This window comes from Phyllobates terribilis, unplaced genomic scaffold, assembly GCF_046119375.1.
Source record: "Phyllobates terribilis strain yellow unplaced genomic scaffold, ASM4611937v1 Scaffold_8__6_contigs__length_399053987, whole genome shotgun sequence".
In the NCBI taxonomy this organism is placed as follows: Eukaryota; Metazoa; Chordata; class Amphibia; order Anura; family Dendrobatidae; genus Phyllobates; species Phyllobates terribilis.
Window position 1 is genome coordinate 30,885,032 of NW_027362768.1, and position 24,303 is coordinate 30,909,334.

General features: G+C 44.7%; 1 protein-coding gene across 3 annotated transcripts in view; it reads right to left on the reverse strand.

The window, feature by feature from the left end:
• Positions 1-24,303, reverse strand: part of LOC141156680 (complement factor H-related protein 1-like) — a 494,422-nt gene that overhangs the window by 152,138 nt on the left and 317,981 nt on the right. The window lies entirely within an intron of this gene.

The window sequence follows — 24,303 nt, forward strand, 5'->3', positions numbered from 1 at the left end:
TATGTATATTGTCCCCCACATGGATGCCTGTGTATGGGATTTCTAACAAATCACTGAGCTTATGTCACATGGTCCTTATAAGGTTCATGTCCTTGGTTACATTATGACTGAAGTTGTATGGTTCATGCTACATTCATGCTTTATGTCTACATAGACAACCATATCATCACTTTCCTGGGCCGGTCGGCCGATTCAGGCAAGCTTGTTGCCTATGGCAACATCTTGATCTGCTCTTCTCCCTGGCAATATGTATATTATATATGAAAAAAATGTGTTTTTTGGGGTTTTTTTTTTGCCCACATTGAACATTAATTATGCTATTATATAAGTATTATGTCTTTTCTGTTTGCATCTGCGTATTGAACTCTGGTCTCCCAGTGAATGATGGCACATCATCTGCAAGTCATTAGTCTTTTAATTGTGTGTGTATATACTGTATATGTTGGGCACCTGGGATACACCCCCACACTTTCCCCGAGGAAGCTGCTGAGTGACAGCAATATGCGTGGGCTTGTGAGGTTGTGTTTGTAGATGGGATGGGGGCTCCCATGTGGTTCACTTGAGGACTTTACCAGAGAACCATAGACAGAAAAAATACCCAATAAAAATTAACTTTTAATAATTATCCTTAAAAGTGTACTCTATAGTACAAGTGAGAAAAAACTACACATATATCTCAAAAACAGGATACCATGTAAGGAGAATATAATATGAAATTAGCAATTAATTCAGACAAACTTACCCTGTATAGCACCTAATCGGATTGCTCTCCCTACCTAACAGCGGAGTGTTTTTCACCCTAAGGTTCAGATGGTGTCCCCGCTCCTCGGAGGCTGTCCCTCTCCTTTCCCTAGGTATCCCTACACAGTCAAAAGATGCCACACACATACATATAAATGGACCAATTGTAGACTATTCATGTCATAATTGACATGCTCAATATAAAAAATTATAACAATACCATATCAGTGGGGAGTGGGCAAAAATAGATATAGTTGCACAAATAGAAGGTTTTTGATTTACAGTAACCCACTAATATAAATAGATAGAAATGTGTACCAGTCAGAGCAAGTCCGAAAAAAATATTAAGAATATTTTCATCCCTAATCAGACTAAGATTCAAGCGATGCCATAAATGATATCAATTAGTTGGCCTTTAGTACAATAACTAAATGTAGTCAATCCACAATGCAAAATTTCCCAAAGCTATAATAGCAATATTCCAGACATCAATATTATAAGATTCCTCAGACTGGTGTAAAGTCATCCGCAAATAAGGTTATAATTAATCCCTTCGTCCCAACCCACTGGAATAGGTAGAAATGTGTACTAGTCAGACCAAATAAGAAATAGTAATAAACTTATCTTAATCTCTAGTCCATCTGAGATTCACACAGTGCCTTGAGTGGTGTCCATTAGATGTCCTTTTTTTTGTACATAACTGAATATAGTCAATCCACAATTCAGAACTCCCCAAAATAGTAACAGCACTCCAGGCATCAATTTTCAAGGTCCCTCAGACTGGTGTAAAATCATCAGCAGTAAAGTTATTCCTTAGGATTAGTCCCTTCGTCCCTACGCGTTTCACCCCCTCCTCAATGTGGGGCTCATCAGGGGACAAGAAATATTAGAGGAGATGAGCCATAATAGATGCCCGCATAATAGCTCCTTGTATACCGGAGTCCAACCGCATGTTCAATGGTGGGATTCATCCCTATATATCTGTGGAATGCCATGTGCCACGAGATTAATTTCACCTGTGATCAATCCCAGCGTTACCCTGACTACGAGACGCAAGCTTTATGGAACTAGCGTACCACCGTGTTTAACGTCACTTCCGGTCCCCACGTAATATGTCATTTCCGATTGCGTAGCCCAGGGTATTAACTAAGGGATCGTATGAAAAATGCGTACGCAAAGTACGTATCCTCCCGCTTTTTACGTCACTTCCTGGAACCACCAGGTGGAACGCAGACTGCGTTTCACTGTCTGCATGGAGGATACCGCTACTCTCAGTTCAATGGGAACATGCAAGAAACAATCACTACCACAAAACAATAGACCCGGAAAATCACAAGATGAGCTGAATATTCCACCATAATTAAAAAGATGTGCATCCATCCCCAAAGAAAAGGGGGGGTAATAGGTAGCATATTATCCACTTATGTGTGAGTAACTAAGCCAGTATTAAAGTCCACCAGTATGGTGAATACACACACCGGGACTATCTATAGATATATAAAAAAGGCTGATCATGATTTTTGTCCGTAAGGCTAATTGAAACAACAGTAAGGCTATACAAAGCTAGAAAAGCTTAGCTGTTCATTAATACCCCCGGGATTCAGAGATTCGAGCCAGAAAATCCATCTGGACTCCCGCTGCAGAATTCTTTTATCCCAGTCCCCCTGTCGCACTGAGGGACTCACCACTTCAATTGAACGAAATGTAATAGAATTTAAATCACCTCCATGGTGTGTATTGACATGTTTCGCTAGAGGAGTATCTCGCTTGTTTCGAATGTCACCTAAGTGTTCACCAATACGTACTTTAAATTGTCTTCTGGTTTTTCCCACATAGTCTTTTGGGCAAGTGCACATACATACATAGACGACACCTATTGTTTTATAATTAGCAAAATGTTTGTTCCTATAGGTGCGTCCAGTTACAGAGCTCACAAATATATCTGAGATGGAGACATAACGACAATAAGTGCACTGTCCACATCTAAAAGTACCAGTAGACCTCCTATCCAACCAGGTCCCCTCCTTCTTGGGGGGCACAAAGTGACTATGTACTAAGTGATCTTTGACAGATCTGCCTCTCCTAAAGGTGACAGAGGGATAGTCAGCAATCCATTTGGAAACATCCGGATCTGTCCTCAAGATACCCCAATATTTTCTCAGGATTGTCATAATCCTAGGATGTTGATCATCATATGTTCCAATTAGCCTAGTAAGGGAGGTCTGTTCGGGCCTGGAGTGAGACACCAGTAATTTAGATCTATCCTGTTTAAAGGCATCATTAAATGCTCTATTGATCACCCTTGTTGGATAGTCCCGATCAGAAAAACGGTCCCTAAGGTCCCTAGCCTTATGAAAATAGTCAGAGGTAGAGGAGCAATTTCTCCTTAATCTTAAAAACTGGCCTTTAGGGATCCCTTGTTTCAAAGGAACCGGATGATAACTATCCCATTTTAATAGGCTATTTGCTGCTGATGGTTTTCTAAAGATAGATGATCTCAATGAGCCAGATTCATCAATTGATATTATAACATCCAAAAAGGCAATCTTTTTACCTCCTATCTCATAAGTAAATTTAAGGCCCAAATCATTTTCATTGAGGCGCTGTATGAACCCAATGAAGGACTCCTCATCTCCAGTCCAGAGGACGAGGATGTCGTCAATGTATCGGCCCCAAAATTGAATGTGGGGGCCCCCGACGACATCCCCCTCCCCAAAGACTATGTTGTCCTCTCACCAGCCAAGGAGCAAATTAGCATAAGTGGGGGCACAGGGGCTCCCCATCACTGTGCCCCTAAGCTGGTGGTAGAATCTCCCATGAAAAAAAAAAAATTATGCGTAAGAACATAATCAAGCAACCGAAGAATGAATTCGTTGTGTGGGATCAAGTGGTTTCCCCTTGTTTTCAAAAAGGACTCCACTGCCATCAGACCAGCCGTATGGTGGATACTAGAATACAATGCCTCCACATCTATGGAAACCAAAATAGTACCAGGATCAACTGTAATGTCATCCAATTTTGTTAATAAATCTGTTGTGTCTCTCAGATAGGACGGGAGAGCTGTAACAAAAGATCTAAGCATCTGATCAAGATAGATGCTCGAGTTTTGACTCAATGCATCCACACCTGAAACTATTGGCCTCCCTTTCAATGGTGGATAGCCCTTATGAACCTTAGGAAGGGCATAAAATGTTGCAATCACAGGAAATTTTGGAAGCCGAAAATTCAGTTCACTCAATGAAATCAGATTATTTTGTCTAGCTTGTTGCAGAATGTCAGATAAGGTTCTCATAAAAGCAGATGTAGCATCACCTTGTAATACCTGATATGTCATGGTATCTGAAAGAATACTCATACACATAGAAACATATTGATCACAATCTAGAAGCACTATGTTCCCTCCCTTATCAGAGGGTTTTATGATAAGGGAGGTGTCACCACTCAAATCCTGTAATGCTCTTCGTTCATCAAATGTAAGATTGGGGTTCACCCTATGTATCCTTGGATTTATTCTCCTGATTTCCTCCGTGACTAACGACGAAAAAATATCTATACTACCAATATCTCCTACAGGTGGCATTTTGCTACTTTTAGGATTTAAATCCGAGAAAGGGCCCTCTCCCAATCCACGAGTGCCCTCGTTTTCAAGTTCAGCTAAAAGATGAACATCCTGGAGATCCTCCATTGAGATGCCCAATTGTAAACATTTATTTTTGTCATTGAGTGCAAAAAACTTTCTCCATCTCAACTTCCTCAAGAATAGGTGAATATCTTTAACCCACGAAAAAGGGTCAAAGCGAGTCGTTGGTACAAAGGACAGTCCTGTCCCTAAGACCCTTCGTTCAGTCTCTGTAAGAGTGTGTGAGGACAAATTTATCACATTCCTATCATTACCTGCATGTAATCGATGTGGTATTATCTTATTGGCTAGCGATTGTAATTCACCATTCTTTCCCGCAAATGGTAGCGTGTTTCCCTGTTCTCTAAAAAAGAGGGAGTTGAAGTAGAGGATAATCCCATAGATGGTGATGTGGAGAAAGATGGACCCTGGCCTGAATAACCTCGATTTTGCCATCTTCTACCAAACCCTCTCCTTCCTTGCCCCCTAGATCTACTAGACAGTCTAGGGGTTTCCTTCGGAGTACGTTCAGTATCAGAGGACTCCAGATCAGAGGAGGAGATGTCCGTCGTTGGGCCACCCTTACTATTTAGGGCAGGATATGCTCGTTTTTCCCTAAAATCAGTCAAATCTCTAGTGAACAGTTTATGTTTTCTATCTGATATTTTTCTACTGACACCCTCAGTGCTTCTTTTCTTGTGGAGAAGTCCAATACGGACTTGAAGTTAAGGGCCCTATCTATCTGCTCTTTAAGGGTGGCTGCAGACTTCTCAAAAGTGACCTTTTTTTCCTCTAGTAGGATTTGCATAAACCTCAAAGATGAGGCTGTAGATTCTTTCTCCCACTTAGATAAAAGTGAAACTGACCTGCTCCTATGTGCTGGTAAGAAGTTAATCCTTAGGCCACGTGGCACTATCCCTTGTTTTATATAATTGTCCAGTGATTGGACCTCCCACCATGACTTGATGTTTTCCTTATAGACTTCTAATAAATTCGCAAAGACATTCTTAATACTGGGCTCTGTTGAAATATTGACCCCACACTCAGTCCCTGAAAAAACTTCCTTAGCCTCGTCCAACCATCTGTTAGTGTTTAAAGGTCCCGACAAAAATCCAGCCATAATACTCTGAAGTAAAACCAGAAAAATATTCACCAAACTAAATTGGAAATAATGTATATATATTTACCAGAGAACCATAGACAGAAAAAATACCCAACAAAAATTAACTTTTAATAATTATCCTTAAAAGTGTACTCTATAGTACAAGTGAGAAAAAACTACACATATATCTCAAAAACAGGATACCATGTAAGGAGAAAATAATATGAAATTAGCAATTAATTCAGGCAAACTTACCCTGGATAGCACCTAATCGGATTGCTCTCCCTACCTAACAGCGGAGTGTTTTTCACCCTAAGGTTCAGATGGTGTCCCCGCTCCTCGGAGGCTGTCCCTCTCCTTTCCCTAGGTATCCCTACACAGTCAAAAGATGCCACACACATACATATAAATGGACCAATTGTAGACTATTCATGTCATAATTGACATGCTCAAAATAAAAAATTATAACAATACCATATCAGTGGGGAGTGGGCAAAAATAGATATAGTTGCACAAATAGAAGGTTTTTGATTTACAGTAACCCACTAATATAAATAGATAGCAATGTGTACCAGTCAGAGCAAGTCCGAAAAAAATATTAAGAATATTTTCATCTCTAATCAAACTAAGATTCAAGCGATGCCATAAATGATATCAATTAGTTGGCCTTTAGTACAATAACTAAATGTAGTCAATCCACAATGCAAAATTTCCCAAAGCTATAATAGCAATATTCCAGACATCAATATTATAAGATTCCTCAGACTGGTGTAAAGTCATCCGCAAATAAGGTTATAATTAATCCCTTCGTCCCAACCCACTGGAATAGGTAGAAATGTGTACTAGTCAGACCAAATAAGAAATAGTAATAAACTTATCTTAATCTCTAGTCCATCTGAGATTCACACAGTGCCTCGAGTGGTGTCCATTAGATGTCCTTTTTTTTGTACATAACTGAATATAGTCAATCCACAATTCAGAACTGCGGTCCAGCTCACCCCAAACCATCTCGATTGGGTTCAGGTCTGGTGACTGTGGAGGCCAGGTCATCTGGCGTAGCACCCCATCACTCTCCTTCTTGGTCAAGTAGCCCTTACACAGCCCTGGGGTGTGTGTGGGGTCATTGTCCTGTTGAAAAATAAATGATGGTCCAACTAAACGTAAACCGAATGGAATAGCATGCCGCTGCAAGATGCTGTGGTAGCCATGCTGGTTCAGTATGCCTTCAATTTTGAATAAATCCCCAAACAGTGTCACCAGCAAAGCACCCCCACACCATCACACCTCCCCCTCCATGCTTCACGGTGGGAACCAGGCATGTAGAGTCCATCCGTTCACCTTTTCTGCGTCGCACAAAGACACGGTGTTTGGAACCAAAGATCTCAAATTTGGACTCATCAGACCAAAGCACAGATTTCCACTGGTCTAATGTCCATTCCTTGTGTTCTTTAGCCCAAACAAGTCTCTTCTGCTTGTTGCCTGTCCTTAGCTGTGGTTTCCTAGCAGCTATTTTACCATGAAGGCCTGCTGCACAAAGTCTCCTCTTAACAGTTGTTGTAGAGATGAGTCTGCTGCTAGAACTCTGTGTGGCATTGACCTGGTCTCTAATCTGAGCTGATGTTAACCTGAGATTTCCGAGGCTGGAAACTCGAATAAACTTATTCTCAGAAGCAGGGGTGATTCTTGGTCTTCCTTTCCAGGGGCGGTCCTCATGTGAGCCAGCTTCTTTGTAGCGCTTGATGGTTTTTGCAAATGCACTTGGGGACACTTTCAAAGTTTGCCCAATTTTTCGCACTGACTGACCTTCATTTCTTAAAGTAATGATGGCCACTCGTTTTTCTTTACTTAGCTGCTTTTTTCTTGCCATAATACAAATTCTAACAGTCTATTCAGTAGGACTATCAGCTGTGTATCCACCAGACTTCTGCACAACACAACTGATGGTCCCAACCCCATTTATAAGGCAAGAAATCCCACTTATTAAACCTGGCAGGGCACACCTGTGAAATGAAAACCATTTCCGGTGACTACCTCTTGAAGCTCATCAAGAGAATGCCAAGAGTATGCAAAGCAGTCATCAAAGCAAAAGGTGGCTACTTTGAAGAACCTAGAATATAAGACATATTTTCAGGTGTTTCACACTTTTTTGTTAAGTATATAATTCCACATGTGTTAATTCATAGTTTTGATGCCTTCAGTGTGAATGTACAATTTTCATAGTCATGAAAATACAGAAAAATCTTTAAACGAGAAGGTTTGTCCAAACTTTTGGTCTGTACTGTACATATAAATGGACCAATTGTAGACTATTCATGTCATAATTGACATGCTCAATATAAAAAATTATAACAATACCATATCTGCAGTCTACAGCCACCCTTAAAGAGCAGATAGATAGGGCCCTTAACTTCAAGTCCGAGTTGGACTTCTCCACAAGAGAAGAAGCACTGAGGGTGTCAGTAGAAAAATATCAACTCGTTCTGAAAGATAGAAAACATAAACGGTTCACTAGAGATTTGACTGATTTTAGGAAAAAACGAGCATATCCTGTCCTAAATAGTAAGGGTGGCCCAACGACGGACATCTCCTCCTCTGATCTGGAGTCCTCTGATACTGAACGTACTCCGAAGGAAACCCCTAGACTGTCTAGTAGATCTAGGGGGCAAGGAAGGAGAGGGTTTGGTAGAAGATGGCAAAATCAAAGTTATTCAGGCCAGGGTCCATCTTTCTCCACATCACCATCTATGGGATTATCCTCTACTTCAACTCCCTCTTTTTTAGAGAACAGGGAAACACGCTACCATTTGCGGGAAAGAATGGTGAATTACAATCGCTAGCCAATAAGATAATACCACATCGATTACATGCAGGTAATGATAGGAATGTGATAAATTTGTCCTCACACACTCTTACAGAGACTGAACGAAGGGTCTTAGGGACAGGACTGTCCTTTGTAACAACGACTCGCTTTGACCCTTTTTCGTGGGTTAAAGATATTCACCTATTCTTGAGGAAGTTGAGATGGAGAAAGTTTTTTGCACTCAATGACAAAAATAAATGTTCACAATTGGGCATCTCAATGGAGGATCTCCAGGATGTTGATCTTTTAGCTGAACTTGAAAACGAGGGCACTCGTGGATTGGGAGAGGGCCCTTTCTCGGATTTAAAACCTAAAAGTAGTAAAGTGACACCTGTAGGAGATATTGGTAGTATAGATATTTTTTCGTCGTTAGTCACGGAGGAAATCAGGAGAATAAATCCAAGGATACATAGGGTGAACCCCAATCTTATATTTGATGAATGGAGAGCATTACAGGATTTGAGTGGTGACTAGTGTTGAGCATTCCGATACTGAAATATCGGGTATCGGCCGATATTCGCGGTATCGGAATTCCGATACTTAATTCCGATACTTTTGCAATATCGTATACCGGAATCGGAAGTTCCCATAATGCAATGAGACATTTTCATTTTATTCAGCCAATGAGGATCCTAAGAAGTGTGGGCACATCCTGTTAGGCATGTAGGCATCTTAACTAATGGCATGGCTGTGATTGGCTGCTGAAATGATGTCATGATGCACTATAAAAGCCACCGCCGCCATTTTGAGCTCACTCTGCTGTGAATTCAGTTAGGGATAGGACGCTGTTGTTCTGAGGGACAGTTTTAGCTACCTATTTGCTCTATACTGCTTTACCCAAGCTACTTTCTAAATCACTGTGCCTTGCAGTGCTAGTGCACAGTTCCCTGTGCTGTTCACCGCTGTCTGCAAGGTCTGTGTGTGTGAGTGCAGCTCACCCTGTAGTGTGTGCTTCAGCCAAGTCTGGTTGTAGTGCACTCAGTGTGTGTCACTGCCTCATACATTGTCCTTTTTTGCCAATTCATAATTTTTCCTGATATCTCCTATTAGTGTGGTGGTTCCATCTGTATTCAGCTAAATTGGTTCCAAACACACTATATAGGAGTAGATAGAGACATTTTTTTCCGTCTTGCAGCACTAGTGCACAGTGCTCTGCATCTGTACTGTTCACCGCTGTCTGCAAGGTCTGGTGTGTGAGTGCAGCTCACCCTGTAGTGTGTGCTTCAACCCCGTCTGGTTGTAGTGCACTCAGTGTGTGTCACTGCCTCATACATTGTCCTTTTTTGCCAATTCATAATTTTTCCTGATATCTCCTATTAGTGTGGTGGTTCCATCCGTATTCAGCTAAATTGGTTCCAAACACACTATATAGGAGTAGATAGAGAAATTTTTTTGGTCTTGCAGCGCTAGTGCACAGTGCTCTGCATCTGTACTGTTCACCGCTGTCTGCAAGGTCTGGTGTGTGAGTGCAGCTCACCCTGTAGTGTGTGCTTCAACCCCGTCTGGTTGTAGTGCACTCAGTGTGTGTCACTGCCTCATACATTGTCGTTTTTTGCCAATTCATAATTTTTCCTGATATCTCCTATTAGTGTGGTGGTTCCATCTGTATTCAGCTAAATTGGTTCCAAACACACTATATAGGAGTAGATAGAGAAATTTTTTTCCGTCTTGCAGCGCTAGTGCACAGTGCTCTGCATCTGTACTGTTCACCGCTGTCTGCAAGGTCTGGTGTGTGAGTGCAGCTCACCCTGTAGTGTGTGCTTCAACCCCGTCTGGTTGTAGTGCACTCAGTGTGTGTCACTGCCTCATACATTGTCCTTTTTTGCCAATTCATAATTTTTCCTGATATCTCCTATTAGTGTGGTGGTTCCATCCGTATTCAGCTAAATTGGTTCCAAACACACTATATAGGAGTAGATAGAGAAATTTTTTTGGTCTTGCAGCGCTAGTGCACAGTGCTCTGCATCTGTATTGTTCACCGCTGTCTGCAAGGTCTGGTGTGTGAGTGCAGCTCACCCTGTAGTGTGTGCTTCAACCCCGTCTGGTTGTAGTGCACTCAGTGTGTGTCACTGCCTCATACATTGTCCTTTATTGCCAATTCATAATTTTTCCTGATATCTCCTATTAGTGTGGTGGTTCCATCCGTATTCAGCTAAATTGATTCCAAACACACTATATAGGAGTAGATAGAGGAGCCTTTCTGCAGCCTTGGGCCCTGCAGCCCCAGCCAGATTAGTATTAGCCTATTTTTTGCAGCCTCATCTATTGCATTGTAGGTTACCTTCCTACATTGTAATAGCTACAAAAAGTTTGTGATACTATCGTTATTACATCTTTAGGCACATCCAGTGTCTTTTTGTGACAAAAAAAAACCTAAATAAAGTTCACCAAACACTCCACTTTACAGTTGTGTAGGCCACATTAGCTCATATTAAAGTCTAGTCCACACTTTATAAAATTAGTGTTTCTTATACCTGTTAGCAGCTGTTCAGGAATAAGCACACTAAGCCCTTAGTACTTTTCTGCCTATCTTTATCAGTCTACCAAGATGAAGGAGGCAGGGAGTAAGGCATGTGGTCGTGGGCGTGGGCGTGGAGTTTCTGCAGGGAGAGGACATGAGGATTCTGTGCCTGCAGGGAGAGGACGTGGGGATTCTGTGCCTGCTGCGGGCACCAGTGACTCAGCATCCCCCAGTTTTACCAGGGAACAGTCCTTTATGCGCAGCTTTGTAGGAGCTAGCCGTACCCCACTGCTGCGCGAGGACCAAATTGAAGCCGTTGTCGGATGGATGGCAGCTAACGCATCGACTTCAATTAGTTCCAGATCCTCTCAGGTCCTGAGCACTGAAGAGCACCCATCTGTCTCTTCACCACCTGCCAAATTGCCCAGGCAGTCAGAGAGCCCTGGACAGGAGCCATCTCTACTTCTGTTCTCTGAATCTCTTGGCTTGGAAAGAGGGGGCCAGCCAAGCAGAATTCGAGAATTTGAAGAAGAGGTAGTATGCAGTGATGCGCAACCGTTTTGTCTCTCTGAATCTGAAGAGGTGGGTGGGCCAGTGCCTATGGTCAGCAGCACACCTCAGTACGCATCTGATGATGAGACTCAGGTGCCACTTTCTGGTGCGTACTGTGCTGTCGAGACTACCCAGGAGAAGCAGTTGTTTGAAGAGGGTGGTGTAGATGATGAGGTCCTTGACCCAACATGGCGTGAGGGACAGGAAGGTGGTCGGAGCAGCTCTGAGGAAGAGATTCCCCGAATGGCCCAAAAAGGAGGGAGAGGGAGGGGGCAGACTTGGTTGCCTGTAGCCTCCACTTCGGCACCCATTAGGAGCATGGCTCTTCCAAAATCCAAAGCGGGCGCTCCCAAGACTTGCAGTGCCTGGTCCTTTTTTGACACAGTTGCAGATGACATTTGCTTTGTCAAATGCAAGCTGTGTAATCAGAAGGTGAAAAGAGGGAAAAGTGTCAGCAACCTCAATACCACAAATATGTGGAAACATGTGCGGACCAAGCACGTGGTGGAGTTACACAAACACACTGAAGACCTAGGCCAACCTACAGCGCCACCTACCACCTCTTCAGCTCGTGTTGTAGCCTCTTCCTCCAGCTCACACACAGCTGGTTCGGCTTCCTCACAGGATCGCCATGGAAGAATCTCTGGCACTGTTGTACAGAGACACAGTGTAATTCCACCCACAGCACCACTTTCCCAGTCATCCTCACACTCCCAGGCCAGTCTACAGCCATCGTTAGCACAGGCATGGGAGAAAAGGCGCCCATACTTGGCAAACCACCCCCGAGCACAGGCTCTGAATGCTGGCATTGCTAAACTACTGGCCCTTGAAATGCTATCATTCAGGCTGGTGGAGACTGACACATTCCGTAACTTTATGGCATTGGCAGTCCCACAATACAACGTGCCCAGCCGCTTTTATTTCAGCAGGCAAGCCGTCCCTGCCCTGCAACATCATGTGGAGGGAAAAATTAAACATGCGCTACAAAACGCCGTCAGTAGCAAGGTCCACCTGACCACTGATGCGTGGACCAGTAAGCATGGACAGGGACGATACCTTTCCCTCACTGCCCATTGGGTAAATGTTGTGGAGCCGGGTACAGATCTTGAGAGTGGCGCTGTACGTGTTCTGCCAACTCCAAGGATTGCAGGAATCCAGTCTGTACACATTGACTCCTCCTCATACTCCAGTTCCTCTGAATCAGCGCTGCAGGAGCCGTCACGGTCTACCTCCACATCGACCCGTGAACGGTTACCTGTTATGATGACCGATATGAGCACAGCCGTGGCCAAACGTCAACAGGCCGTATTAAAATTAATTTCTTTGGGGAATCGAAGCCACACAGCGCAGGAGCTCTGGAATGCCATCAAGCAGCAGAGTGACGTGTGGTTTGTGCCAGCGAATCTCCAGCCAGGCATGGTAGTGTGTGACAATGGCCGAAATCTGGTGGCAGCTCTGGGCCTAGGCAACCTCACTCACATCCCATGTCTGGCACATGTGCTCAATTTGGTCGTGCAGAGTTTTTTGAGGGACTATCCGGATCTTGATGCACTGCTTCACAAGGTCCGCATAGAGTGCGCTCACTTGCGGCGTTCCAGCAATGCAAGATCACGCATTGCAGCTCTGCAGCGCCGATTATGTCTTCCGGAACATCGCATCATATGTGACCTACCCACCAGGTGGAATTCAACGTTACATATGTTGGAGAGGTTGTGTGAGCAGCAGGCAGCAGTAATGGAGTACCAGCTGCAGCAGGCGCAAACAAGTCGCAGTGCGCGCCGTTCACACTTCACCACCACTGAGTGGGCCTCTATGAAGGACATTTGCCACGTTTTGCGTGCCTTCGATTATTCCACGCGGATGGCGAGTGCAGATGATGCACTAGTCAGCATGACTATCCCCCTTATCTGCCTGCTTGAAAAAACACTGCAAGCACTAAGGGACGAGGTTTTGGAAGAGGTGGAGGATGAGAAGTCACAAATGCCATCTGCTTCTCTACAGTCTGCGCAACGTGGTTCCTCACAAAGGCCTAGGCAGGGGACACTTTGTGAGGAGGATGAGGAGGAGTCAATGGATGAGGAAGACATCTGTCCAGAGGAGGGAGGTACACAATGCTCTAGTAGTCAGTATCTAGAGCGAGGGTGATTTGATGCAGAGCAGGCAGAGATCACGCCTCAAGCAGGGGACAGCGTTTCTTGGCCAGTTGGCAGTCTGCAGCACATGGTTGATTTCATGCTGCAGTGCCTGAGAAACGACCGCCGCATCGCCCACATTCTCAACACGGCTGATTATTGGGTGTCCACCCTCCTAGATCCTCGCTACCGGGACAACTTACAAAGCCTCATAACACCGTTGAACCGGGAGCGTAAAATGCGGGAGTACCAAGACGCACTGGTGCATTCCATCATGTTCTCCATTCCAACCGAGAGCAGTGCTGCTAGTGCTTTACAAAGCAGCTCAGTGCGTCGAGGCAGTGGAGGAAGCTCTGCACAAAGAGGGAGCAGAAGCAGCGCCTCAGCACAAGGCAAGACCAGTATGGCCGAAATGTGGCAAAGTTTTGTGTCCCCGCCGCCACAAATGTCTACACCATCACAGACGGCTCCAGTCAGCAGGAGGCAACGTTTCCGTCAGATGGTGACAGACTACATGTCTTGCCCTCTTAGTGTACTCCCAGACGGCTCTTCTCCCTTCAAGTTTTGGGTCTGTAAGCTGGATACATGGCCAGAGCTTAGTCAGTATGCACTGGAGGTGCTAGCTTGCCCTGCTGCTAGTGTATTATCGGAACGCGTCTTTAGTGCCGCAGGTGGTGTATTAACAGACCGTCGCATGCGACTATCCTCCGATAACGTTGACCGGCTTACTTTTCTCAAAATGAACAAGGCCTGGATCTCTCATGAATTTGCCAGTCCTCTTCCAGAATAAATAATTGGTTGGCAACAGTATCCAGGTCTCCTGTTCTGTTCATGTTTCTACCACCTGAACTGTAATCCCTGAGCTCCAACACCGCCAGTTGGCGCTCGGAAGTGCCGTCTGCACAGTCAACACTTGCTGCCGTGTTATTGGGGTTCAGTAACGTCAGCTGTTCCCCTGCTGTGCGGACGGCAATTTCTCCTGCTCTGTCCACATCCACTGTACTACTGATTTAAAACCTCCTCCAAATACACCTCTGGCTCCTCTGTTTTCAGTATTATCCCTGAGCTCCAACACCGCCAGTTGGCGCTCGGAAGTGCCGTCTGCACAGTCAACACTTGCTACCATGTTATTGGGGTTCAGTAACGTCAGCTGTTCCCCTGCTGTGCGGATGGCAATTTCTCCTGCTCTGTCCACATTCTCACTACTACAGATTTTAAAGTTGCTCCAATTACACCTCTGACTCCTCTGTTTTCAGTATTATCCCTGAGCTCCAACACCGCCAGTTGGCGCTCGGAAGTGCCGTCTGCACAGTCAACACTTGCTGCCGTGTTATTGGGGTTCAGTAACGTCAGCTGTTCCCCTGCTGTGCGGACGGCAATTTCTCCTGCTCTGTCCACATCCACTGTACTACTGATTTAAAACCTCCTCCAAATACACCTCTGGCTCCTCTGTTTTCAGTATTATCCCTGAGCTCCAACACCGCCAGTTGGCGCTCGGAAGTGCCGTCTGCACAGTCAACACTTGCTACCATGTTATTGGGGTTCAGTAACGTCAGCTGTTCCCCTGCTGTGCGGATGGCAATTTCTCCTGCTCTGTCCACATTCTCACTACTACAGATTTTAAAGTTGCTCCAATTACACCTCTGACTCCTCTGTTTTCAGTATTATCCCTGAGCTCCAACACCGCCAGTTGGCGCTCGGAAGTGCCGTCTGCACAGTCAACACTTGCTGCCCTGTTATTGGGGTTCAGTAACGTTAGCTGTTCCCCTGCTGTGCGGACGGCAATTTCTCCTGCTCTGTCCACATCCACTGTACTACTGATTTAAAACCTCCTCCAAATACACCTCTGGCTCCTCTGTTTTCAGTATTATCCCTGAGCTCCAACACTGCCAGTTGGCGCTCGGAAGTGCCGTCTGCACAGTCAACACTTGCTACCATGTTATTGGGGTTCAGTAACGTCAGCTGTTCCCCTGCTGTGCGGACGGCAATTTCTCCTGCTCTGTCCACATTCTCACTACTACAGATTTTAAAGTTGCTCCAATTACACCTCTGGCTCCTCTGTTTTCAGTATTATCCCTGAGCTCCAACACCGCCAGTTGGCGCACGGAAGTGCCATCTGCACAGTCAACACTTGCTGCCGTGTTATTGGGGTTCAGTAACGTCAGCTGTTCCCCTGCTGTGCGGACGGCAATTTCTCCTGCTTTGTCCACATCCACTGTACTACACATTTTAAAGTTGCTCCAATTACACCTCTGGCTCCTCTGTTTTCATTCTTATCCCTGGGCTCCAACACCGCCAGTTGGCGCTCGGAAGTGCCGTCTGCACAGTCAACACTTGCTGCGGTGTTATTGGGGTTCGGTAACGTCAGCTGTTCCCCTGCTGTGTTCACGGCAATTTCTCCTGCTCTGTCCATATTCACTGTGCTACTTATTTAAAACTTGCTCCAATTACACCTCTGGCTCCTCTCTATTTTTATTCTTATCCCTGGGCTCCAGCACCGCCAGTTGGCGCTCGGAAGTGCTGTCTGCACAGTCAACACTTGCTGCCGTGTTATCGGGGTTCGGTAACGTCAGCTGTTCCCCTGCTGTACGGACGGCAATTTCTCCTGCTTTGTCCACATCCACTGTACTACACATTTTAAAGTTGCTCCAATTACACCTCTGGCTCCTCTGTTTTCATTCTTATCCCTGGGCTCCAGCACCGCCAGTTGGCGCTCGGAAGTGCCGTCTGCACAGTCAACACTTGCTGCGGTGTTATTGGGGTTCGGTAACGTCAGCTGTTCCCCTGCTGTGTTCACGGCAATTTCTCCTGCTCTGTCCATATTCACTGTGCTACTTATTTAAAACTTGCTCCAATTACACCTCTGGCTCCTCCGTTTTTAGTATTTACCCTGGGCTCCAATACCGCTAGTTGCTGCTCAGAAGTGCCGTCTGCACAGTCAACGCTTGCTCCAGTGTTATTGGGGTTCAGTAACGTCAGCTGATCCCCAGCTGTGTGTCCGGCAAATTCTCCTGCTTTGTCCACATCCACTGTACTACGGATTTAAAACCTCCTCCAAATACACCTCTGGCTCCTCTGTTTTTAGTATTTACCCTGGGCTCCAGCACCGCCAGCTGGTTCTCGGCAGTTCCATTGGCTCTTGTACCTTCTGCTACCCATCCGGGTTCCAGTACTGTCAGCTGGTCCTCGGTAGTTCCATTTGCTCTTGTATCTTCTGCTACCCATCCGGGTTCCAGTACCGTCAGCTGGTTCTCGGCAGTGTCTTTGGCACGGGTACTCCCTCCTGCTCAGCCTGGTTCCAGCACGCCAGCTGTTTCCGGGTAGTGTCAACGTCACTTTGCCTCCAATGCGTTGTCCTGTCGTGTTGCGGTCGGGTTAGCCGACTCTATGGTGCCTGCAGTTTAGGTGACTCCTATGTGGGCTGCGGGATCTGGCAATGAAGGCTGGTTCCATAGTGCCAATAGGACAAGCACCCCCTGTAGGACTGTGGGTTTTGGTAACTGCGGCCGGCTCGCGGCCTTGAACTTTTTTTTACATGGGTACCTTCTGCTACCCATCCGGGTTCCAGTACCGTCAGCTGGTTCTCGGCAGTGCCTTTGGATTAGGTGCCTCCTTCTCGGTATCCAAGTTCCACCAACGTCTGCTGGTCCTTGGTAGTGCTTTCTGGCACAGGTACCTCCTGCTTAGTAACCGAGTTCCAGTAACATCAGCTGGTCCTCGGTAGTTCCATTGGCTCTTGTACCTTCTGCTACCCATCCGGGTTCCAGTACCGTCAGCTGGTCCTCGGTAGTTCCATTTGCTCTTGTATCTTCTGCTACCCATCCGGGTTCCAGTAGCGTCAGCTGGTTCTCGGCAGTGTCTTTGGCACGGGTACTCCCTCCTGCCCAGCCTGGTTCCAGCACGCCAGCTGTTTCCGGGTAGTGTCAACGTCACTTTGCCTCCAATGCGTTGTCCTGTCGTGTTGCGGTCGGGTTAGCCGACTCTATGGTGCCTGCAGTTTAGGTGACTCCTATGTGGGCTGCGGGATCTGGCAATGAAGGCTGGTTCCATAGTGCCAATAGGACAAGCACCCCCTGTAGGACTGTGGGTTTTGGTAACTGCGGCCGGTTCGCGGCCTTGAACTTTTTTTTACATGGGTACCTTCTACTACCCATCCGGGTTCCAGTACCGTCAGCTGGTTCTCGGCAGTGCCTTTGGATTAGGTGCCTCCTTCTCGGTATCCAAGTTCCACCAACGTCTGCTGGTCCTTGGTAGTGCTTTCTGGCACAGGTACCTCCTGCTTAGTAACCGAGTTCCAGTAACATCAGCTGGTCCTCGGTAGTTCCATTGGCTCTTGTACCTTCTGCTACCCATCCGGGTTCCAGTACCGTCAGCTGGTCCTCGGTAGTTCCATTTGCTCTTGTATCTTCTGCTACCCATCCGGGTTCCAGTACCGTCAGCTGGTTCTCGGCAGTGTCTTTGGCACGGGTACTCCCTCCTGACCAGCCTGGTTCCAGCACGCCAGCTGTTTCCGGGTAGTGTCAACGTCACTTTGCCTCCAATGCATTGTCCTGTCGTGTTGCGGTCGGGTTAGCCGACTCTATGGTGCCTGCAGTTTAGGTGACTCCTATGTGGGCTGCGGGATCTGGCAATGAAGGCTGGTTCCATAGTGCCAATAGGACAAGCACCCCCTGTAGGACTGTGGGTTTTGGTAACTGCGGCCGGCTCGCGGCCTTGAACTTTTTTTTACATGGGTACCTTCTGCTACCCATCCGGGTTCCAGTACCGTCAGCTGGTTCTCGGCAGTGCCTTTGGATTAGGTGCCTCCTTCTCGGTATCCAAGTTCCACCAACGTCTGCTGGTCCTTGGTAGTGCTTTCTGGCACAGGTACCTCCTGCTTAGTAACCGAGTTCCAGTAACATCAGCTGGTCCTCGGTAGTTCCATTGGCTCTTGTACCTTCTGCTACCCATCCGGGTTCCAGTACCGTCAGCTGGTCCTCGTTAGTTCCTCAGCTTTCTTGTACCTTCTGCTACATTTCCAAGTTCAAGCTTTTTGAAATGGTTCTTGGTAATCACTCTGGATCTCCCTGACGAGGACCCTGAAGACGAGGACCCTGAAGACCAACCCTAAGAAGACGAGGACCCCGAAGACAATGACCCTGAAGACGAGGACCCTGAAGACCACCCCGAAGAAGACGAGGACCCTGAAGACCACCCCGAAGAAGACGAGGACCCCGAAGACGAGGACCCAGAAGACCAACCCGAAGAAGACGAGGACCCCGAAGACGAGGACCCCCGAAGACGACGACCCTGAAGACCACCCCGAAGAAGACCAAGAAGATGACCCTGAAGAAGTTGACCAAGAAGACAAAGAAGAGAAGACAAGCACCAAGATACAGAAGAACAAGAGACAGAAAACCAAGAAGCAGAAATACAAGAAGCTGCAGAACAAAAAGCGGAAGAACATTAAGCATAAGACTAAAAATCAGAGCAAAAGATAATATCTAAATTATAAGCAGAAGATGACTAAGCAGTGTATGGGGGTGAGTCCGTTCCTCCTCGTGGTGCCCCTGGAAAAGACCTGCTGCTGCAGGCCAAACTGAACGCGGACAAATCCTGTTGTAAATCTTTTGTGACGGGCAGAACGAAAGGTGTAATGTCCAACCTTTTATAGATAACAACTACAGGAATGCCTGTCACAAATAAGAATATGATGAAGAAGAAGAATATGAAGAAGATGAAGAAGTAGAATATGAAGAATGTAAAAAAAAGAATAATACGAAGAAGGTGAAGAAGAAGAAGGTGAAGAAGAAGTGGATGAAAAAGATGCTGAGGATGATGAAGGAGAAAGTGTGGGAGAAGTAAAAAAGAAGGTGAAGAGCATGGAAGTAGTGAAACATAAATATCTGACAAAATATAAAAATACTTAACATAGTTAATATTTCCGTAACTCAGAACATAATAAAAAAATAGTAATTCCTGCTATTCCATTTGACTGGGCTAAACCTCTATGCCTTTATTGTCTCCCCCACCTCCCCCAATACATTCTACATTATTCTTAGTTGTTTTCCTTCATGTAGAAATAACCTACAAGGAAAGAAAGGGTTTATGTTAATTCCGATATTTATGTCCCATTGACTTGCATTGGTTTCCGGTATCGGAATCGGCGATATCCGATACTTTTTCGGTATCGGTCCGATCCAATCCGATCCGATATTTCCCGATATCGGAAGGTATCGCTCAACACTAGTGGTGACACCTCCCTTATCATAAAACCCTCCGATAAGGGAGGGAACATAGTGCTTCTAGATTGTGATCAATATGTTTCTATGTGTATGAGTATTCTTTCAGATCCCATGACATATCAGGTATTACAAGGTGATCCTACATCTGCTTTTATGAGAACCTTATCTGACATTCTGCAACAAGCTAGACAAAATAATCTGATTTCATTGAGTGAACTGAATTTTCTGCTTCCAAAATTTCCTGTGATTGCAACATTTTATGCCCTTCCTAAGGTTCATAAGGGCTATCCACCATTGAAAGGGAGGCCAATAGTTTCAGGTGTGGATGCATTGAGTCAAAACTCGAGCATCTATCTTGATCAGATGCTTAGATCTTTTGTTACAGCTCTCCCGTCCTATCTGAGAGACACAACAGATTTATTAACAAAATTGGATGACATTACAGTTGATCCTGGTACTATTTTGGTTTCCATAGACGTGGAGGCATTGTATTCTAATATCCACCATACGGCTGGTCTGATGGCAGTGGAGTCCTTTTTGAAAACAAGGGGAAACCACTTGATCCCACACAACGAATTCATTCTTCGGTTGCTTGATTATGTTCTTACGCATAATTTTTCATGGGAGATTCTACCACCAGCTTAGGGGCACAGCGATGGGGAGCCCCTGTGCCCCCACTTATGCTAATTTGCTCCTTGGCTGGTGGGAGGAAACATAATCTTTGGGGAGGGGGATGTCGTCGGGGGCCCCCACATTCAATTTTGGGGCCGATACATTGACGACATCCTCGTCCTCTGGACTGGAGATGAGGAGTCCTTCATTGGGTTCATACAGCGCCTCAATGAAAATGATTTGGGCCTTAAATTTACTTATGAGATAGGAGGTAAAAAGATTGCCTTTTTGGATGTTATAATATCAATTGATGAATCTGGCTCATTGAGATCATCTATCTTTAGAAAACCATCAGCAGCAAATAGCCTATTAAAATGGGATAGTTATCATCCGGTTCCTTTGAAACAAGGGATCCCTAAAGGCCAGTTTTTAAGATTAAGGAGAAATTGCTCCTCTACCTCTGACTATTTTCATAAGGCTAGGGACCTTAAGGACCATTTTTCTGATCGGGACTATCCAATAAGGGTGATCAATAGAGCATTTAATGATGCCTTTAAACAGGATAGATCTAAATTACTGGTGTCTCACTCCAGGCCCGAACAGACCTCCCTTACTAGGCTAATTGGAACATATGATGATCAACATCCTAGGATTATGACAATCCTGAGAAAATATTGGGGTATCTTGAGGACAGATCCGGATGTTTCCAAATGGATTTCTGACTATCCTTCTGTCACCTTTAGGAGAGGCAGATCTGTCAAAGATCACTTAGTACATAGTCACTTTGTGCCCCCCAAGAAGGAGGGGACCTGGTTGGATAGGAGGTCTACTGGTACTTTTAGATGTGGACAGTGCACTTATTGTCGTTATGTCTCCATCTCAGATACATTTGTGAGCTCTGTAACTGGACGCACCTATAGGAACAAACATTTTGCTAATTGTAAAACAATAGGTGTCGTCTATGTATGTACGTGCACTTGCCCAAAAGACTATGTGGGAAAAACCAGAAGACAATTTAAAGTACGTATTGGTGAACACTTAGGTGACATTCGAAACAAGCGAGATACTCCTGTAGCGAAACATGTCAATACACACCATGGAGGTGATTTAAATTCTATTACATTTCGTTCAATTGAAGTGGTGAGTCCCTCAGTGCGACAGGGGGACTGGGATAAAAGAATTCTACAGCGGGAGTCCAAATGGATTTTCTGGCTCGAATCTCTGAATCCCGGGGGTATTAATGAACAGCTAAGCTTTTCTAGCTTTGTATAGCCTTACTGTTGTTTCAATTAGCCTTACGGACAAAAATCATGATCAGACTTTTTTATATATCTATAGATAGTCCCGGTGTGTGTATTCACCATACTGGTGGACTTTAATACTGGCTTAGTTACTCACACATAAGTGGATAATATGCTACCTATTACCCCCCTTTTCTTTGTGGATGGATGCACATCTTTTTAATTATGGTGGAATATTCAGCTCATCTTGTGATTTTCCGGGTCTATTGTTTTGTGGTAGTGATTGTTTCTTGCATGTTCCCATTGAACTGAGAGTAGCGGTATCCTCCATGCAGACAGTGAAACGCAGTCTGCGTTCCACCTGGTGGTTCCAGGAAGTGACGTAAAAAGCGGGAGGATACGTACTTTGCGTACGCATTTTTCGTACGATCCCTTAGTTAATGTCCGGGGCTACGCAATCGGAAATGACGTATTACGTGGGGACCGGAAGTGACGTTAAACACGGTGGTACGCTAGTTCCTTAAAGCTTGTGTCTCGTAGTCATGGTAACGCTGGGATTGATCACAGGTGAAATTAATCTCGTGGCACATGGCATTCCACAGATATATAGGGATGAATCCCACCATTGAACATGCGGTTGGACTCCGGTATACAAGGAGCTATTATGCGGGCATCTATTATGGCTCATCTCCTCTAATATTTCTTGTCCCCTGATGAGCCCCACATTGAGGAGGGGGTGAAACGCGTAGGGACGAAGGGACTAATCCTAAGGAATAACTTTACTGCTGATGATTTTACACCAGTCTGAGGGACCTTGAAAATTGATGCCTGGAGTGCTGTTACTATTTTGGGGAGTTCTGAATTGTGGATTGACTATATTCAGTTATGTACAAAAAAAGGACATCTAATGGACACCACTCAAGGCACTGTGTGAATCTCAGATGGACTAGAGATTAAGATAAGTTTATTACTATTTCTTATTTGGTCTGACTAGTACACATTTCTACCTATTCCAGTGGGTTGGGACAAAGGGATTAATTATAACCTTATTTGCGTATGACTTTACACCAGTCTGAGGAATCTTATAATATTGATGTCTGGAATATTGCTATTATAGCTTTGGGAAATTTTGCATTGTGGATTGACTACATTTAGTTATTGTACTAAAGGCCAACTAATTGATATCATTTATGGCATCGCTTGAATCTTAGTTTGATTAGGGATGAAAATATTCTTAATATTTTTTTCGGACTTGCTCTGACTGGTACACATTTCTATCTATTTATATTAATGGGTTACTGTAAATCAAAAACCTTCTATTTGTGCAACTATATCTATTTTTGCCCACTCCCCACTGATATGGTATTGTTATAATTTTTTATATTGAGCATGTCAATTATGACATGAATAGTCTACAATTGGTCCATTTATATGTATGTGTGTGGCATCTTTTGACTGTGTAGGGATACCTAGGGAAAGGAGAGGGACAGCCTCCGAGGAGCGGGGACACCATCTGAACCTTAGGGTGAAAAACACTCCGCTGTTAGGTAGGGAGAGCAATCCGATTAGGTGCTATCCAGGGTAAGTTTGTCTGAATTAATTGCTAATTTCATATTATATTCTCCTTACATGTTATCCTGTTTTTGAGATATATGTGTAGTTTTTCTCACTTGTACTATAGAGTACACTTTTAAGGATAATTATTAAAAGTTAATTTTTATTGGGTATTTTTTCTGTCTATGGTTCTCTGGTAAATATATATACATTATTTCCAATTTAGTTTGGTGAATATTTTTCTGGTTTTACTTCACTTGAGGACTTTCTTACATCCTATTATGATATGCATGGGGTGGGCCCCGCTGCTAGCATACATAGTGCACTAGTTTATCTTGCTCTCTCTGACTATGATGTTTTCTATTGCATATTGACTCCTAAATTGGGTGGCTTATTTGCATCCATCTGTTATGCCATTCACTAAATATGCAGGGTGCTGCAGTAGGTTGGCATATATAGCAGCTGTCCCTTTATATACGGATTCTTATGTGATGACAACTTTGATTCATTGTGATCAGGCTTATTAATTATGTGCATCAAACCAATGGCATATTGCTTATTTTCTACATAGCTATACCTATATGTGATGCCAGCGTTTATTCACTGTGCTCAGGCTTATTAATCATGTGCATTTAACCAATGGAATAATATTGATTGTTTATTTGTGACTAGAGATGAGCGGTGTTCGACTAGAACTGTTCGCCAATCTCAAATTCGAGCTGTTTTGGGCGGTGTTCGAGTTGTTCGACGAACCCGAACGATTTGCAAAAAATTCGGCTGTTCGAGGTTATGTTCGATAACTGTTCGTGCACCAAAAGCGTGTCCTGCATGTCTGGCGCTATTTAGAGCACCAATCATGCAGGGATTGTCTGCCACTCACTGTAATGCCACAGCCATGGTGGTTGTGGCATTACAGTGATTGCCCAAATCGATGGGAACAGTGCCAACAGTGAAACATGAAAAGCCGGCAATTCAGCAGCGGCATACACCTGTACCCGACAATTTAGAACCGAAAGAATAGAGCTTCACACATAGATTAGATAGATATAAACATGTCAGCCACATATATACGAAGTACAGTGACAGTGTTGCTTACTGTACTTGTCATTTAGCGTAAAGGATTTATAAAAAAAAATAATAGTGTTTTCATGCACCGTCTCTTTAAAAAAGCCGGCCGGCAATTCAGCAGCGGTACCCGACAATTT